This window comes from Ctenopharyngodon idella, chromosome 1, assembly GCF_019924925.1.
Source record: "Ctenopharyngodon idella isolate HZGC_01 chromosome 1, HZGC01, whole genome shotgun sequence".
Lineage (NCBI taxonomy): Eukaryota > Metazoa > Chordata > Actinopteri > Cypriniformes > Xenocyprididae > Ctenopharyngodon > Ctenopharyngodon idella.
The window spans coordinates 13,467,472-13,480,934 of NC_067220.1; the positions used below are offsets into that span (position 1 = coordinate 13,467,472).

The 13,463-nt window shown below is 35.8% G+C and overlaps 1 protein-coding gene across 2 annotated transcripts in view; it reads right to left on the reverse strand.

Annotated features, from left to right (window-relative positions):
* The window catches only part of sdk1b (sidekick cell adhesion molecule 1b), a 253,500-nt gene that overhangs the window by 123,102 nt on the left and 116,935 nt on the right, over positions 1-13,463 (reverse strand). The window lies entirely within an intron of this gene.

Here is a 13,463-nt window from a genome sequence, read left to right on the forward strand (position 1 = left end):
TCTTCATGGTATCGTTTGCAGGGAAGAGAAGATATTTTATCCCATTGCATGATCATTTGGTGTTTTTACTTAAGTTTTGTAGAATTCCGTTCATCCGGTTACCATGAAAACTGTCACACGCTGCTGCTTCACCCATCATATGGTAGAAATGTCCAAAAAAAAAAAAAAAATATGTTCAACAAGCTGACAGAAGTCGATCTATTTCTTTGTTGGAACATTCACATTCAGCGGACAGACACCGACACACTATATATATATATTTTTTGTATTTATTTCAACAAATGACAACCAAAATCAAACCCATAGAAGCTTGTGAAGAGTTTTGAAGTGGCTGTGTGCAGTTATGCTCATTCACAAGCCGAGTGAGAATCATACTTAAAAATGTAATGTTAATTATTAAACCAAAACAGAATACAAAACTTTCAAAAACATTTAGCAATGTGATTATTTTATTGAGTAATAGACAGTGGGTTTAATCAGTGACATTATTAGATTTTCTATACGGCGTCTTCCTGTCGCCTCCTCAACCTGCTTCCCTTAGTATTTTTACACGTAGAAAAGATGAAAATTGTATTACACCGTCCAGTTTTTTCCCTGAACGATGATGTGAGTTCCTATTGCAATTCAGCATAAATGACCTACAATGGTGACATTTTTCACAATTTTGACAGAAAATCAAAATACTGCCTTTAACATCACTAGCAGAAAGGCAGCACAATATAAACACACCAGACTAGAACTGAACGCGGCGTGACGGCAGCTTCACATTCTCTATATCTACCGCCTCAATGGCAGGCAAGTCTATTAATTCAGTAGAAAAATCGCTCCTCTTCATAACATAAGGATCACATCCAACATATGTTGTGATTTTCCGTTTATACCCTTCTAAACCAGCACAGTAATGACTTTTCTCCATCTCTTCCATTCTAATTTTCACTTCTTGCCCTCCACCTGAATTTCGCGCGTCACCAGAATCACGTGATTGCAAACAACCTATAACAAAATTAACAACAAAAATGACAGCGATGAGAAAACAGCAGTTAAGAAAGCATCTGATCATAGTGATGTGGATATGTTTGTGCAAGCTCTGCACTTCACTACTACAGTTAAGTCATGTCACGTTTATTTATATAGCATTTCATACAAGACATCGCTTTAAAGCAAGAATCTTTATAGTATTAAACAGGAAAACCAGTTTGTGTCACTTTTAATTAGAATAACGAATTCAGTTTCTACTATAAAGCAGCTCCCCAGTGTGTTTGTGTTTTTACTTGTGTCTGACATCGACTGAACAGAAGAAATTAATCAGAGAAGATTTTTGTGTCAAAGTAGGCGGGGCCTCAGAGCCACACCTATCTATTACGTAATCGCCATGGACCAATGGTAGTTTGAAGTTATTTACAAGCTGGAGCAAACTTTTCTGGAAAGTTCACTTTGGAAAGCTGTTTCGAACTCCTGAAATGAACTCCAAACGAACTTTGTTTTGGCCTTATTTTGTTCGAAGTCAAACCAGTTTGTTCTTCGATTTCGCCTGAAGTATGTTGGGGACTTTAGAAGACAGCACACAACAAAGCAGCCCAGTATGTTTTATAGCAGAGCTAGAATGTCTACATTGGAAATTAGAACAATTGTATCACTTAGGCCCATAAACATACACTTACGAACAGAGAAAAGGACCCAAACATCTTTAGTGGTCGGTAAAGAGGGAGGAAGCGACCTTTCAGTAAACTACTCAGACAATAATGAGTCTTTCTCTCTCCCTCCCCCCTCTCTTTCTTTCTTTATCTCTAATGATTTGGTTAATTCTCTTGAAGGAGACTTTGGCTCATGTTGTGCGAGTCGGCTGCCATTGTGAGATAAAAATTTGGCCTGCGTGTTCTAACTGGCAAAGACAAGACCCCGCAGAGGTCACACACAAACACATGGATGGACACACACACACTGAATCAACACAGCCTTGTGCCTTTAATTAGATATGACGGGGAAAATCCTTCATGTTAAAACAAGGTGATTAAACATCTTTACAGATGGACTTTTTTTACATGAAGACAAATGTAGACAAAGAGGAAAGGAGTGGGGAAATGATGCAAAAATGAACACGCTAGCATCAATTCTCAAGGTACTTGTAAAATCATATTCTGTCAAATATACAAAATAATTAACAGCTTATTGGTGTGAAACAAGAATATGTCTAGCAAGACTATGTCCAACAAGTGAACTGGAGATGAAGACGTATTCATAATATCAGTACAGATATATCAAGTATACAAGTAAAAAAAGTACATAGCTGCTCCAAAAATAGCTAAACTGTAAAGGTAGGGTCACATTTACCGGTGTTCTGCTATTTATAACAGTCAAAATCAAGATATTTCAATAGGAATCTGCATGATGGTGAATTTCACGTAAGGGCGAAAGATTTCCCTCTCTCATATTTCACATCGGGTTTAAGTTGGTCATGCGAATTCAGCCCGTTGACCAACACAAAGCTGCTTGATTTTAAAGTGACTTGTGAGCTGTGCTTCATACATTGCTATTGACAATGGAAATTTTGCCAGCAAAATTGCCAAAATTTTTCACAATCTCATCAGAACTCAAATTACTCACTGAATCTGTTACTCACTGAATTACTGAGTTAACATATGACTCACTTGACTCACTGACTGATGTTTATATGACAATATGTTGTTAAAGACACATTTTGTTGTAGTTCAGGTCTTCATACGTTCAGGTCTAGAATTAAAAAGGATTGTTCTGGCCACAGTTAAATTATTATTTTCATGCCAAACTGCAAGTATTCTAATTTCACTACTAAACATACCTCAAAATCAAATCAACTTAAAGGGTTAGTTCACCCAAAAATGAAAATAATGTCATTTATTACTCACCCTCATGTCGTTCTACACCCATGAGACCTTCATTCATCTTCGGAACACAAATTAAGATATTTTTGATTAAATCTGGTGGCTCAGCGAGGCCTGCATAGACAACAATGGTACTTCCTCTCTCAAGATCCATAAAGGTACTAAAAACATATTTAAATCAGTTCATGTGAGTACAGTGGTTCTACCTTAGTATTATAAAGCGATGAGAATACTTTTTGTGCGCCAAAAAAAACGAAATAACGACTTTTTAACAATATCTAGTGATGGCTGATTTCAAAACACTGCTTCGGAGGGTTATGAATCTTATGAGTCGAATCAGTGATTCGGATCGCATATCAAACCGCCAAACTGCTGAAATCACGTCACTTTGACACTCCGAACCACTGATTTGATTTGTAAAGCTCCGAAGCTTCATGAAGCAGAGTTTTGAAATCGGCCATCACTAGATATTGTTAAAAAGGTTTTTTTTGGTGCACAAAAAGTATTCTTGTCGCTTTATAATATTAAGGTAAAACCACTGTACTCACATGAACTGTTTCAAATATGTTTTTAGTACCTTTATGGACCTTGAGAGTTTGAATGGCTTTGCTCTCAATAGAGGCCTCACTGAGCCATCGGATTTCATCAACAATATCTTAATTTGTGTTCCGAAGATGAACAAAGGTCTTAGGGGTGGAGAATGACATAAGGGGGAGTAATAAATGACATTATTTTAATTTTTGGGTGAACTAACCCTTTAAGTCAGTATTTCCATCTGCTTGCCAAGAGGGAATTCAGAACAACATTTTGAAAGCTGCAAATCAATCTGAAATGTAAGGAACCTTGTTATAAGTTGAGAAACAAATAACAATCTACAACAGACAAATTGGGAGAAAAACTTTCCAGTGATGCCTTTTTGAGGCGGGAGGTTGTTTAAAAGTGACTGTGATAGATACTGACATACAGTAGAGAAATGACAGAATGAATGTCTTTTAAACTTCACCTTCTAAAGCAACAGCAAAGTCAAATCCTTATATCTAGAATATCCTGACAAACACTCGAAGGCAGGCAGACAACAAAGATGCAATACACTGAAATAGCTAACAAAATACTTGAAGAGAACCAACTATATAAGATATTTGGTACCACTTTCTATGAGGTCTGTATAAAGACTTGTAAAACATATTCATAGTGCCTCATAAACCACATTATAGTCCATTATATGCATGATTTAACACAAGAAAATTGATGCTAATTGTGTATTTAATGCATACTCACATTACAATGAATATGGAAGTACTATAATGTATTATAGCTGGATAAATAATATAGCATAAAACAAATTAAAAGGCGTATTAAAAGACATTGCATGATAATGCATCAAGGATGTATTATATACAGTGGGGACTAAAAGTCTGAGACTACATTAAAAATCTGGGATTTATTTTAATTTAAACCTGCATATAAACAGGAAAATGTTAAAACAATTAGAAGTTACAATATAAATGAAGAAATATTTAAGATTTTGCACTATTATAGGTCACTGATCAAATAAGCAAATTTATGGCATTGACCATGTTTAAACTTCTTTGTAAATGTCAGATGTTTTCATATCATGCTGGATGAAATGGATCATCTAGTTTTTGCACAAATTTTTGGAGTCCCTGACATTTTCATCACAAAAAGTTTAATTGCAAATTACATAATCAGCAGCATAATAATTTGTTAATATGAAAAGAATGCAAAATAGAAGCATTTTCACTAGTGGTGATATTTGGACCCCACTGTATATAACAAGTTAGATTATTTATTATATTTACTTGATTAGGGAATCGGCAAAAATAAATATATTGCCTTTAGAGACGTATTTATGTGCACAGATTTGATTTGAACCTTCATGCATGATCATTCACAACATAAAGCTTTGCTGCCTGCTTCTGATGTTAGTATACTTTATAATAACTCCTACTGTTCCATAACACCATCACCCATCACTCACCTTCACAGCAGGCCTGTGTTTCATCAAATCATTCTATTTGATTTGATTGAAACAGAAAAGCAGGGCAGTATTATACTTACAGATTAATCAAAAATATTTGGGGGAAAAAAAAGATCCTTTTAAAAACACTGTGGCTGAAGCAATATCCAACACCAGATCCAGAGATGGTTGGACAAATAACTGTTGGCCGTAAATCTCATCTAAAGATTAATGAGTATGTAATTTTCCAGATGTGTTAATCCTGATCTGGATATGTTTTAATCTTAGGGATTAGATGTTCAGGACAATAATAAACTCGACTGGATTACAGTCTTCACAGTTAGTGGCAGCGTTTTGATAGGTTTTGCTGATTAAGGATGAAATTTGCAATAGAGAATGAGACGAGACAAGATTTGTGCACACTATTAAGAAATCATCAATGACAAAATTCATGACTGGATGCATTTTTAAATGTTTTAACTAATCATCTTAACTAAATCATCTTTCAGTTCTACTTTCTGAGTATGAATTATTATATGCATTGAAAGACAACAATATACAAGCACTGTAAAAGTTTTGCCACAAACTCAACTGACTGGCTTCTCTCTTGTATGATTTTACATGAATTATAAGCTTCCAGAACTTCTGATTGAGTTGTGTGTGACCTCCTAATTAAACTCCTTTCCATAAATTGAACATAGAAATAAAAACAGTATAAATAAGACTAAGAAAAACACTGTTATTTATTTTCATTATTAAGTGATTAAAATATTAAACAATTGTGCAACTATAATCACAATACTCTCTCAATATTCAATGTGCAAACAGAGAACAAAACAGCTTAGAGGTGGTTACAACTAGACAGCCCAGCCTAAGATAGGCTTGATATCGTGAGACAGGCTATTGTATGTAGCCTAATTTGTGCGCATCAGGGAGCTTGCGTTTTACTTTCGCTTTCAAATTCGCGTTTGCACATAATCTGTTTATAGGGAGCAGCGGTGCTGAGTGTGCATTCTACAAGATAAGACATTTATCAGATGCTTAGGCTCTGTTGCGCAATGAATCCTCTGCCATGGTCTTGTCAGTCATCTTGTCTTACTCTCGTTGAGTTATCAGTGAACTGTGATTACTGCTGCACTGTGTGCGACTCTGAAGCTTGTGCTGGATGAGTAAAGCAGACGTTTGCAATAGTTTACAATTGAAGCGACCATTATCCAACTGAATTAAATGGTTTTTACTTTTCTAAAAAAGGAAAATGACAGTGGAGGCAGTGCCGTAGTGGGCACCGTAATGTAATGTATAGCATATTCGATGCTAATTTCACCTTCACGCTCCATCATGGTGATATCGCAAGACAGCTTTTCACCTCAACGAGAAATCTCATCACATTTTATTATCGGGAGATCTTGTCACACAACTACTATTAAACGTTGCATTGCCTATTTGGCCAAGATGTCGACACATTCAGTAGAAAAAAGGAAGAAGGACTGGGACAGAGACAAAGAGAGATAGAAAGGTACTAGTGGCATCTCTAGAGACAAGAAAAGGCAGGAACAGAGATTCTGTGAGACAATTAAAAATGCATATGACACCAGGGACATGTGTCTGATGAATTTAGTTTTAAACCATGCATAATCAACATCTGGCATGCAAGCACTAGCAAACAATGTAAACAGAAAAAACAACAGACAAGAAAGAGACATAGACTGTCAAAATACTTCTAAATGTTTGTTTAAGTGCATGCACTCATCATTGACAGGAATCTCATATTAGTTATATAACCACCCACGGACCACCCAAAGCCAGATAAACCAGCTCCAAACACCACCACCACCACCACCACCTGATCCAGTGCAGTAGGTTTCATTTTAAAATTGTTGGGACATGTCTCAAAATATTAATGTTGACATTTGCTTGTAATGCGAGCATGGTGTGGCGTAGTGTCAATTAATATGAAAAGCAGTATCTAATATTCAGATACAAAGCTCTGATGCAAATTCAGTTGCTAATATTCAGCCAGATGTACAGCAGTTGGACAATGAAACTGGCCAATATAGTGCTGGAGGTTTCACGCCTATATATGCGTGGCCTGGTGACCAATCTTCACAGATTTTACATTACATCAGTAAGAGCAGAGTGTGAAGGTTGAATTAGCAGAGCAATAGCACAGCTGTACATAAAATACTGCAATCTACACAACATAATTGGAGATATATCATAGTTCCAAAGAGGACAAATTGTTGGTGTGTGGTTCATCTGTGACCAGGACAGCAAGTATTTGTGGTGTATCGAGAGCTATGATATCCGGGGGAATGTCGGCAAACCACCATGAAGGACAAGCCACATCTAGCAGGAGCAGCTGTTGACACAAGAGGAAGCTGTCTGAAAGGGATGTCCAGGTACTAACTTGGATTGTATCCAACAAACATAAAACCACAGCTGCCCAACTCCTTACAGAATTAAATGCTCATCCCGACTCTCCTGTTTCCACCAAAACTGTTCGTCGGGAACTCCACAGAGTCAATATTCATGGTCAGGCTGCTATAGCCAAGCCTTTGTTTACACATGCCAGTGCCAAACACTGGGTTTCAATGGTGCCAGCACTGCAAATCTTGGGTAGTGGACAATGTGAAACATGTACTGTTCTCTGATGAGTCAATCTTCATGGTCTTTTCCACATCTGGAAGAGTTACGGTGTGGAGAAGCCCTACAGAGGCTTAACACCTGGACTTTTGCTGCCCAGAGTGAAGCACAGGGGTGGATCAGTGATGGTTTGGGCTGCAATTTCACTGCCAAGGACTACCGAACCATTCTGGAGGACCATGTGAACCTAATGGTTCAAACATTTACCCTGAAGGTGGTGCCACACACACACACACACACACACATATACACACACACACATAATAATGCACCAATACACACAGCAAGACTTGTGACAGAGTGGTTTGATGAATGTGAAGTTCATGCTAGTTCATGCATCTCCCATGGCCTACACAGTCACTAGATCTAAATATTTTTGAGCCACTTTGGGGTGTTTTGGAGGAGCAAGTTAGGAAACGTCACCAGCATCACATAGTGATCTGGCAACTGTTAAAGAGGAATGGCTTAAAATCCACTGTGAGCATTTGTATCTGTCATTCCCAAGATTACTTTTTGCTGTATTGGCTGCAAAAAGAGGTCCTATACCATACTAATAAATTATTGTGGTCCAGGTGTTTCATTTTCACTGTTCAACCCCTGTATTTTTCCATGTATATTAGAGTGCAAGGGTTTGAAAGAATAGTAAATTCCCTCTTGAGCGATCTCATTTGTACGTTGGCAGACATTGTAACATCAACACAATATCAACAAAGTGACAGCATCTAAAGCTGTTTTCACACTTAGTTGGATTGTTTATCAGAGTTATGCTTTTGGTTCTGAATCATGGTACATTTGCATGGCCATTCCAATTGCATATTGACAGCAGCATAATAACATGAAAAAGTCAGTAAATGAGAGAGAAACCTTGTCTGAGAAAGATTGTAATGGCAAATTTATAAATGAAATCCAGATGGGACTAATAATAAATAGACTTTTTTTTTTAAATATAACATTTAATTATAACCAAAGTTAAAGAAGTATCAAACATACAAATCACACAGAACAGAATGAAATGTTATAATATCAAATTAGGTGAACCTGTGAACCGTGTTAAACATATTTAATCCAATTTATTATAAATACAGTGAGATCAATCCTTGAATTTAATGAATTTAAAATTCTCTAAAATTCATACATGCAATGTTTAGATGCCATCAGCATGCTGATATTGTGTCTATTTAAACAGGCGGATATGTATGCATGCTAAAACCACAATTTACGTACGAAAACCTACTTATATTAATGAGATACTTCTCTCTCTGTCTCTCTCCAGATGTCATCATCTGGTTTCCATCCTCTGGTCCAGATGGATGTTTACCCTCTCTTCCTGCTCAGCCTCACTCAACCACTGACAACATGCAGAGAGATGAGTCACACACGAAACCACACACCTAGGGGCCGTTTACACGACACCGTTTTCAACTAAAAACTGAAAACTTTTTATGCGTTTTGGCCGTTCATTTACATGACAACTGCGTTTTGGGGACCTGAAAATGCAAACTTACTGTCTCTGTGCAAACTACAAAAACTTGAATTTGTGAAAACGATGACGTCATGCGCATGCGTATTATGAGTTCAGTCTATAGGAGGTAGTGGTTAAGCGGATCGTTGTTGATCCGTACGGACCAAGCCCCACGGTTCGGAGCGCATGTGATTCGCAGATCAATTGCAAGTTTAACCGCAATAGAGTGAAAGGTTATCATTTTGTCTTGCTAGTTTACACATTAAATAGATATAAAACCATTCCAGCGCTAGAAGAGGCAAAAGAGGATTTAATTTGGTATCGCACGCCACACTGTTATCGGTGCACACAGACGCACATACATACAAGGCTCGCGCACACAGAGAGAGAGAGGCGCGTTTCAGATAGCTCGCAAACTCCAAATTGATTTCTCTTTCGCGTCCTCAATGCACTTGGATGGACACATACACGCATTATGTCAGTCAAAATACCCCTCTCGGCAAGTATTCTCGTAAACACATTCAGTTATGTCTTAATTGAACGAGGTGAGAATTCGGATGTGTATCTATCGAATGTGTGAGTGCATGTCTTACTCTTAAAGTCTTACTCTTAAAGTGACAGCAACCTATAAATACCTGCTGTTGTCTGTCATGTAAATCAAACAACAAAACACAGCTTTAACAAAGATTAATCTATATTAAATTTATACAGTGAACAGTGTCATTTTACATTTAATTATTACATTTCTGTTCACGAAAATTAATACTACCGTTAGACCTTATACTTTATTTGTAACTTTATGTTGTATTTATCTATGCTTGTACAGTATTTGTTCTTTTTACAGTCTGTTCACTTGCCTTTAATAATGTATTAGTTTCTACTACTAGTAGTTTCTGCTGTGGTATTGGAGTAGTTAAAGTGGGCTAAGTAATAAATGCAAAGTTACCCCCCACCCCCCATTTTTTTATTTTTTTATTTTTTTGTGCTGATCCGAAAAATGATCCGATCCGTGACTTAATAACCGTGATATGATCCGAACCGTGAGTTTTGTGATCCGTTGAACCACTAATAGGAGTGTAGTGTTTCTTTACAAAGTGACATCGCCAACTACTGGCCTGGCATGAATAATACAGCGTTTTTAGTCATTTTCGCGAATCCGTGTGAAAGGGGATCGTTTTGACAACACTGTCGTCTGTACGCGAGAAACGCAAAGGAAAAACTTTTCCATTTTTGTCGTTGTGCTTACTCATGGTAACACTATGAAAGGTGTGCGTGTGAGAAATTATGCTGATATTGTGTTTAAGCAACATTTCTTCTTATTATCGATGTTGTAAACCATTGTGCTGCTTAATATTTTTGTGGAAATCATGATACATTTTTCAGAATACTTTGATGAATAGAAAGTTAAAAGAAACAATTTATTAAAAACAGAAAACTTTTTTAACAGTATAAATGTCTGTACTGTCACTTTTGATGAATTTAATGTGTCCTTTATTGCTAAATGAAAATATTAATTCCTTTAAAAAAAATTTTAAATTTTGATACATGTGATATCATTATATATCAGAGTTTGTCCACTATTACTGCAACAAAGATCAATTATGAGAGATTCAGAAATCCCCGTCAATGCTTCATTTACTTAAGTTTAATTCTGTTTCTATTAGAAGTCAATCCCATCCAAACATATATTCATATGCTGTGCTATCTACCTCTACCACAAACTTTAAAACATAAACCAAACCCCAATATCTTTCAAATCTATGTACTTCCTGGTTTGTAAAAGCCCTGCCGTTTTCCTGGTGAAATTTTAATATACCAGAAACCGAAGAGTCGCCCCCTCCAAAAGGCTTATAAACCAATATGGACAAATAATAAAAAATCCCAAAAGCTCATAAACTTCTTAAAGGTCAATCCTGAAGGACATAAAAATAATTCTAATAAATTAATTAAAAAGCAGTGTTTTTGGGTTCAAAATCCCTCCTGCTGTCAGCTCTCTACTCATTGTTTCTTTGTTCTTCTCCTTCTTGTGTCCTTGTCATATTCATTCAACTCACAACTCTGTTTGTGCAATTTCAGGTCCTTTAAAACTACTTTCAACATCTCCTTTGCCTCTTCCACTAAATTTTTGATTAGGAAAAATGACAATTCTCCAAATGGTGGGCTTGACAGACGGTTGTGAACCTCTTGTCCCCTAAAACACTGCAGAAAAACTAATGACTTAAAGAAATGATTTTCATGTGGAACACTTTCCTTACCCTTTTGTTCCTTTAGTTTTACATTCGTTTGAATTGAAATTTAGCAAGGTCTTCTGCAAAGTACTTATTTGTCACTGCACTTTAAAAAGTAGCTGGTTGTTTAAACAGAAAGGTGTGAAAATCCAGCTTTAATTAGGAGCAAAAACAACTTTCTCTTTCAGTCTCAGTGGAAAGACAAAATTAATGTCCTTTAAAAACCAAACTACAGAATCTGCCACACAACACGCGCGGGTGTTTCTGCAGCATATTGACAGTACGGAGAAATGAGATGGCTGAAAATGTGAAAGGTGAATCAGAGGGTCAATGTGTTTAATTTAAAAGCACATCCACTTAAAAAAAAAAATCAATATTTTGTCCCAGAGAGCCGATCTGAATGAGAACAACATGAAAAATATTACCATTTCACATGACAATTTTAATCACACACCGTACAAACCCATATAATATATATATATATTCTCTTATTCATGCAAATGCTTTTAAACCATTCAAGCGCCACAAGACAAACGAGAATGCGCTCTCTGTGAATGTCATGTCCAGTATCAAGTTCTCTTTTGCGCTTGAATGAAAAATAACAAACGTTTTGTCGAGTATCCTCATAAGAGCAGCCTTAAATTAATTAAATAATGTCTTAAATGAACTTAAAGGGATAGAAATGAACATTTCTATCCCTTGAAAAAAGAAAATTCTGTCATCATTTACTCACTCTCAAGTAGTTCTAAACCTGTATGAATTTCTTTGTTCTGCTGAACATAAAGGAAGATATTTGGAAGAATGTCAGTAACCAAACAGATCTCGCTCCCTATTTACTACCACAGTAGGAAAAATAAATACTATGGTAGTCAATGGGGAGCGAGATCTGTTTGGTTACTGACATTCTTCCAAATATCTTCCTTTATGTTCAGCAGAACAAAGAAATTCATACAGGTTTAGAACTACTTGAGAGTGAGTAAATGATGACAGAATTTTCATTTTTGGGTGAACTATCCCTTTAAAGAGTTGTGAGAAAATGTGATGCACGTCAGATCCATGTCATGTTGGGCAGCGGCAGGTCTTAAAGTCACAGCAAAGCCACAGTTGCTGTGATGGCTGTCATTAATGTTAATCAAAGAACAAAGCTAACAGAGAAAATTGTAGCTTTAATAAGGATTAATATATATTTAATTTATAATTTATGCAGTGAAGAATGTAAAGTGTTTGATAACTTTATTCAATTTCTGTATATTTCCGACCTGCTAATCAGGTAGGAAGGTCACAGGTAAACATGACACTTATTATAATGAGTTTATGTGAAGATTGTTTTAAGTTCACTTAAATTAAAAGTTGTTATTTTTTAAAGCTTAATAAATGTTGAAATTGATAGCTTTAAATTATACTGTAATGCTGAATGTCTATAATTAATGTTTAAAAAAAAAATCAATTTCATAAAGACATAAAAAAAGATGGCATTAAACAAATATTTTAAATATACTGTCTTTAAGTTGTTTCTACATTAATTGGGAGAGTAACTGTGAAATTATTACAATATAAAAATATTAAAAACTCCAATGTTTTATCGATTAATCATGATTAATTACAGAAAAAAAGTAATTAATTATTTTTTTAATCGATTGACAGTTAATAATTTTATATATATACAGTGCTCAGCGTAAATGAGTACACCCCCTTTGAAAAGTAACATTTTAAACATTTTTAACATTTTATTAATTCTAGCAATGCAAAACTTTCAGTTGGGTGTACTCATTTTTGCATCACCCTAATTTGAGTAAAACTGAAAATTTTGTTCTCCAAGTTATATTATTAACCTTACTTTCATGTTGTAAGTTAAACAGATGTTATATAAAACTTGTCAATATTTGGAAATTGTTTTTGTGTTCATTGACATATTGTTTAAAATGTTACTTTTCAAAGGGAGTGTACTCATTTACGCTGTACTCATTTACGTTGGCGAGTGTTAATTTTAGGCCCTGGAGATATATATATGTATATATAGGGCCTAAAATTAACACATGCCAAGTGTCAAATGCAAGTAAAAATCTGTGTTGGCGAGTATATGAAACGATGTCAATCGCCAGTTGGCCATAATAATTTTATTAATTCTAGCAATGCAATGTTGTGAGAACATGAACGTGAATGATGCTCAGGACCGTTGACGGGCCAATGCTGCATCATCACGAAAGTTTAAGCCTTGCCAATTTAAATATTAATTCGCAAGAACATGTGAAGGGGAACTCAATTCATTACTCGTTGTGTGGGAAGTTTTC